This window comes from Saccostrea echinata, unplaced genomic scaffold, assembly GCF_033153115.1.
Source record: "Saccostrea echinata isolate AGI-Se365-2 ecotype Australia unplaced genomic scaffold, CSIRO_AGI_Sech_v1 ptg000057l, whole genome shotgun sequence".
In the NCBI taxonomy this organism is placed as follows: Eukaryota; Metazoa; Mollusca; class Bivalvia; order Ostreida; family Ostreidae; genus Saccostrea; species Saccostrea echinata.
This window is the reverse complement of record NW_026889806.1, coordinates 5,897,671-5,905,147: the sequence shown is the minus strand read 5'-3', so window position 1 is coordinate 5,905,147 and position 7,477 is coordinate 5,897,671. Positions and strand designations below refer to the sequence as shown.

The window sequence follows — 7,477 nt, the reverse complement described above, 5'->3', positions numbered from 1 at the left end:
ATACCTTCATTATCTGCATACGGAGTTTATATCTCTCAGTTGATTCGATACGCAAGAGCATGCTACGTATGTACAATGTGTCTCAAACGAGGTAAATTATTGACAAACAAGTTGATGAAACATGAATATCAGCAGTTTCGTTTAAAGTCATCATTTTGTAAGTTCTATGGTCGATACGATGATCTTGTCAGCAAATACAATTAATCATTGAGTCAAATGCTAACTGAGGTTTTTCATACTAATTGTTAGGTCATTATTTATATACTGAATTATCGACGGATTTTCCCGTTATTTCTTGATCATGACAAGGAGCACACGGCGGGTGTGACTGGTCGGCAGGGGATGCTCACTCCTCCATGGCATCTTATCCTACCTCTGATGGTTTGGAGTTCCGTGTTTGCTCTGCTCCTTTTTTGTACTGTTTAATGGACTTTTGAGCTTGAATACTGTTTGTTATCCCCATATATTTCATCTATATATATATATGTATGTAAATGCATAAAAATTGATAAAGCTGGCACACTCTCACCAGTTGCTATGCCTTCTTTTTTTTCTGTGCAGAAAAAAGTAGTTTTAGTCTAAAGCAAAGGCATATGTTTACCAACAACACAACAAGAAAAACAACAAAACACTTAATGCACAACGAGTTGTAGGAATTCTATCAATATTTTAAGAAGTACTCAATAGTAGGAACCTATACTAGCTACAGTATCATGTCTTTCTAATATCTTTTAGAAAAGATATAAAGAAAGAAAAAAATCTTTAAATTTAATACTTACATGGATTGCACAAGCTGAATCATTCATGAAAACAATTGTTTCAATTCAAAATTCTCCACTTTCTCACAAAACACACACTGACACAAGTTACTTGATTCAAATCTAAATTGTTGTAAGAATTATGGAATTGCAATCCCGATCTATAATAATGTCATTCCAAACCAAACATAAAAAGAGACAGAGGGATTTTCTAACACTGAGTGGTCAACTGTAGTCAACTCTGCAAGTTTTCACAAAGTCGGAGTATTCAACATGTTCGCATTAAATTTTCAAAGTATTAGCATTCAACTTATTGTCAACTCGGTGAAAAGCATTCAATTGACGGTCGTCTGACGGTCAACTGACCATTTTATGCAAAATAATTGGCAGCTTTTCAAAAAAAAAAAAATGTGGTCAATTGTTTTCGAGTATTCGGTTGACGGCTAGTTGACGTCAACTAGACATTTTCGTATGGGTATGTACTATTGCCTGGTCGGTGTTATGTTTGTACCTGCATGTAGGTCTTCCTTGCTTGCGGACCTGCAGGATACACGCAATTATGCATAGGCTAGAAATAAGTACACAAACAATACTGATAATTATTCTTTATAATTATAACTCGAGGTTCAAAATGCAATTATTCAAGAACATTTAAACAAGGAGAATGTTATCTGAAGAAACAGTTTTAATCCCGTTTCCTTTCAAAGAAATAATTGATAGTCGTACTTTACATATAAATTAGTCATGACATGGAGGTAGGAACGTCCAAAAATTTACAGGAAAAAACAATAATTTGACATAATCTTCATACAGAGAAACAAAGGAAAATTCTTTTCTTTTAAGAAAGGAATTTAATTTGGAAAAATATATCAATATACTTATCAAAGTAAGGGGACCCATCTTTATTGTTAAAATAACAGTCGTCATATTTCGAAATAGGAAAGGATACCCCATGTATTTATAAAAAATACTGCTCCTTCAGTTCACCACTCAAGTTAATCTACTATAATCGCGACGTAAATTAACATTACATTTAACAGATAAACAGAACACAAATGTTACATAAGCTCAGAATCAATTACACCAGTGACGAGAATTCACAAAGCACTTTACATGCATATACCTCAGACAAATGGAACCTATTTTTCTTACAGGTATCTCTTTCTCTCTCATTCTTTCTTTCTTTCTTTCGATCGTTAAAACAATTAGCTGCAAAACACTGTTGTCCTCTTGTTTGATTTTCTAGCATAAATGTTGTGCATTTTTCCCTGTGAAGTCTACAACAAATGACTTTGATATGACACCTTGATGTACAACATCAGGATCATGTCAACAAACTCACAGATACCTAAAATCTGCGCAAAGTATTTCCTATGAACAACTACACCTTAGCTGACAGAACTTGTCATGCAACAGTGAACAAAGGGACTTATCACGAAAAGGTTACGGTCTTGGCCTATAATTATAGTAGCTAATTTTAAAACCGTAGATTGCAAATTGTGTATTGTACAATTTGTACTCACATATGTATCGCAACGACTTTATCATCTACAAAGTCTACGACGTGTATTAAATGTTAATATAAGGTATAACATATTAATATTACACTTTCCAGAATATGTACAATATGCTATCACTTATATAAAAAAGAGATGCTGGAGTTCCTCACTGACAACAATCCGTACAATCCGTTATCAAAACATTCAATAAAACATACCTATTTAAAAAACTCCGCGAATATTGTTTAAGTCAACAAATATCGTAAATACAGGTAGACGTCAGAAGAATAGATCCTATCAAGGTTATTGGCCGCCATCTTCGACTGAAGGCAAGCATTGGGGGTTGACGTCACACAACCAATGACCGACGCGAGGCGAAGCGAGAACGGATCAGCAAAATAAACAGCCGCGTGTTGTTTACCTTCGGTCTTATAACTGTAAATAACTATGTCCAAAAGACTTTCAGGCAATGAAATTTATATATTTAAGCTTTAATAATACTTTTATGGATAGTTTTTTTTTTGTTTTTTTTTTTTTTTTGCATTTTTTTTTTCTTTTTATTCGAGGACGCCAAAAGCACGTGGTCGGTAAACGTTCATTGTGAACCTTGGGTATTGTTCATGTCTTGGACTGTATTTAATAAATACGGCACCTCTGAATATTGAGCTTTTTATGAGCTAGAGTTGAGTTGTTTTGAACCCGGAGAAATGTTAAATCTAGGCTTTAACTTCAAATCACTAATAAATTGAGCACTTTGAAAATGATGTAAGGAGCCAGCTAGGTGTACGTTTCTAACCTAGTACGAGATGAGCCTCATGGGAAACACATAGCGTACAAAATATTGTTATGTTTCTAATTTTTGTGATTAATGTTAATGATAACATATATATGATGATTTTTTTTTGTAAACAAGTACATTTTTAATTGTTTATTTAATGTACATTAATTCATTATGATCACATTTGATATAATTTCAGCAAGTTTTCTTGACAAAGCAAGTCATGCCAATATCAGAGAGTCGAGAGCCATATATACAAAGGCCTACACATAAAGAAAGGATGCATAACAAGGTATTATTTATACTATAAAAGCAAAAGATTAGGAAATGTTCATGATCAATATTTACACAAACATGAATAACTCTGTTGTAGGCCATTGAATGTACATACAAGATTATATACTGTACAGGGGACTTGGTATATAAGTCCCTGGTTATGCACAACATAGAATCATTCCACACTCATTCAGAAAATATTCTCAGTTAGTGCATTACACAAATAAAGACAAGTCCCAGCTACTTGGCAAACTTGTAAGTGTTGCAGAACTGACAAAATTAAATTCACAGCATTCATTATGGTCCTTTGAATGATACCATTAAAAAGTTTGTTAATATTGATTTTGTGAAATATATAAAGTGAAGGAATCCCAATGGAAGACTTTCCAAATTATATATGAGCCATGCTACTTGCAGAAATTTTACAGGTATATTAATACTATAAACAACTATTATTCGCGTCATCCTTTATTCGCGATTCGTCAGTTTGAAATCAATCCGCGACGATTAATTTTCGCGACTGAGGAATTATTCTATACAAATTCAAAACACAATAAATGGTTCGCGGCGATTAATATTTCCGAGTTAAAGAAGGTCGCGAAATTCGCAAATATTTCTCGCACGCGAATAATAGTCTGGTCCGATTTATAGAAAAAAAATACTTCTAACGGCAAATAATTATTATTTGGTCCAGCATAGTTTTTAACCTATTTCGAGTATGCTGAATCCGAAAAAATATGCTGGCCTTTATGAAAATGGCGTTAAAAAGGTCTAAATGGCGATTCAAAATGGTGGACATCCAATTTTTCTAATTTTCTCTTAATGTCGTTAAAATAGGAGAAAGAATGTGTGAATATCTCACTGAGTGTAATGCAACTTTAAAATGATAAAAGAATGCTAATATTATAACTTTAATTCAGAAAATTTAGTCCTCTCTACACTTAATTCGAATTTTGTCTGATTTATTTGTCTATTGTTTCTATATTCTGCTCTGTTCAGGATTTTACAAATGTTCCTTGTTATACTGGAAAGATGTTTCTTTTAAGTCATCATTAAAAAAAATGCTTGCCCTCTCCCAACTTAGAATTAAGAAAATGGGGTAGGTAAGTATGTAAGGGGATTTTTTTTTGTACTCAAAACACTTTCAAATGATGAAGTTTAAACAGTTGATAATGCGTTGAGAAAACTGTGGAATTAATTTAAAAAAAATAGTTGTTTCCTGGATGATTAAAAAAATCAAGGCGGGCCATTTTAAGTCGGTCGGCAGAGGGCATACATTTTTTTTAAAGATGCCCTTACCATCATGATGATACACTTAAAGTTCGTGCTCTTAATATATGACCTTGACTTCATGACCTTTTACATAGGGATAAATTTGTACAATTTATTTTTAAAGCTTACCTTGCCATACACTTAGATATGACCTTGACTGCATGACCTTGACAAAGAGACAACTTTGTTCAATTTTTTTTTAAAGATGGCCTTATCATACATTTAAACTCCATGCTTTAATGTATGACCTTGACTTCTTGACCTTGACAAAGGGACCACTTTGGGAAGTCTGAAAATTCTTTTTAAAAAGTCTGGTTGGTTGCATGTAAACACAAATAAGTATTTTATTTACTGTAGTCCACAAGACACAAAAGTATTTTAAATTGCTTATAAATGACAACCAACAAACTACAACTTTTCACTGGCCTACGGCAAAGCTGGAAAAACCCATCTACCATTGCCAATCTGCTACTGGACTGAATTCATACCAGTTACAGTTGTCAACTAGATATGTCCAAAAATTAATATCCTAAATCCTAAGTTTAAAACTTAAAATGAATATAAAAAACATAACCCTTTACCAATTTGTAATTTACATACAACCATGAAATAATGACCCAACAGATCTTCATTAAAGAATTGCAAATGGTATCTTTGAAAACTGTAAAGTATGGAAAAAGAGGAGGTTTATACACTTATGCAAGTTTGTCAGTTAGGTAGAATTTTCTATGCAAGTTGCTTGATAGTGCAAACCTTATGCAAAATGGTTGTTTATGGTAAATCCATGCAAGCTGGCTTAATGCACAAAAGGGATGCAAGTTAGTTGTATGTCCATACACAATGCTACTTATACGTATAAATATACGTAACAGGTACTGCTATATTGATATGCAAGTGGTTACAGATGTCACTGATGCTTATTCAGGGGGAGGGGTACAGTATAAGTTGATGGATAATCGTGAAAATTTATAGTGATATTTATTCAATATGAAAGTACATTCAACAGGAGTTGAAATTATGAAATGTAATGCGTTTGCTAATAAGATGGTACCAATATATTTTTGATTTTTTATTCAACGAGGGGCTCCAGAGGATTGCAAAGTGCACAGCATGAAATAACAATATCAACGACAATGGGAAAGCAAGAAACTGGAAATTCATTTTTCAAAAATCTGTATGTTTTAAGCCTGCCAATAGCTTGTTCAGCATAAATTCTGACATTTGCAATTTTTGAAGTTTCTGCTACATCTGACACTTGCATCTGTAATTTTCCAGTTGTACTGGGCGAAATAGCTCCTTGATTTTGTATCCCCTGTCAGTCATAACTTGATCATATGGTTCTAGAAGATTGTAAAAAATGACTGTCTTTTGCAATAAACTGATCACTTGCTCTCCCTCTATAAACAGAAGAGACATATGAAAACATACCATTTGGTGTAATTGCAACAAGGAATTTGACAGTACAGTGTTGCTTATAATCAGACCAGCATTTAGCTTGAATTTCCAAACTTGATGGTGTTTCTAACAAATCTTCTGTACAGTCAATTATGCAACGTACATTTGGGTAAAACCTTCTGAAGCATTCAGGTAATGCACTTTTGATTGTATGTTTGTAGGCCATATGATGAGATTTCCCAGTTCTAGACGAAGTAGGCGAGTCCAAGTAAAGAAAATGCTGCTGACAGTTGCATCAGAAATATTGAATCTAAATGCAAGGTCATGAACCAGAAGACCAAGTCTTAATCTCATCAATACCAGCAACAACTCAAGCTCTAGGGATAGTTTTCTACTTGGCCAAGGGCGTTTAAAGGTAAGACCTTGATCATATCTGGAAGGCATTTCAGAGGTAGTCTGTTCTTTGCCTCTCCAGTACTTCATGCACTTGGCTTTTGGGCTGAGCAAGTCAAATAATGTCTGAAAATCTAGTGTAGTAGACAGACCTGTAAAGAAATTGACATCAGAGTTTCTAGTAATTTGAGTAGGCTGAAAGCAAAGAATAATTTTATTCATTTGAACATTCTGCTTGATCTGCTGTGTCATTTGTTGATGTATTTTGCAGAGTGCATTTGGTTTCACAATCAACTATGACCTTTTTATTATTGTGTTTTACAATTCCTTTTCTCTTTGTAGGAGTTGTGCCACTGATAGCATCTGACAAAGTAAAAAACAAAGTTAAATATGGATTGTCAGTGGTGGGCATACCATCTGAAAAGTGGTTTGAACACACACGTATACCATTGCCTGGAATATAATCCTGACGATCTTTTAATATTTGAGAATTCCATTTATTCCTCATTATCTCATCAGATGGAAGTTTATGAAATTTAAGAGTATGAACATGTGATTTTGTATCATAATTTTGTGGACATCTTGTGTCATTGTTACAAGGACCAGCCGCACACCTATCACCTCCTCCCATTTTTTTTATTTGAATATCAATTATATCAATTATATATAAATATGAAAGTTGACCCTCGGATACTAGCAGACTAAAACATGATTTTTGATATATATATATATATATATATATATATATATATATATATATATATATATATATATATATATATATATATATATATATATATATATATATAATAAACTGGATAAAGTGGAAGAAAAGGGACAGTAATTTGCAAGGAAAAGAAATTCTGTTTTAGTGGTACAGGTAAAGGACTGAAATTGGATATCAATTATGAAATGGGTATTTAAAGAAATATCTAGACTAGGTACAGTAAAGCATGCACTCTACATGTATAGATGATATTATAAACAAAGTTTGTAAATGATGTTTTAACTTCATTTCTGTAAAGCACTCTTATGAAGCACATGCATTACAAGTCCATATTTCAGAAGTGGGTTTTGATTTCCACACATTTCCAGTGAAACCAAAG

At 33.1% G+C, this 7,477-nt stretch overlaps 1 long non-coding RNA gene across 1 annotated transcript; it reads left to right on the top strand.

Moving 5' to 3' along the window:
- Window positions 1-3,252: 3,252 nt before the first annotated feature.
- Window positions 3,253-7,073, top strand: LOC133174217 (uncharacterized). Its single transcript, XR_009719090.1, has 3 exons — window positions 3,253-3,327; window positions 6,200-6,393; window positions 6,714-7,073. It is a non-coding gene; the product is annotated as an uncharacterized LOC133174217 (long non-coding RNA).
- Window positions 7,074-7,477: the final 404 nt, after the last annotated feature.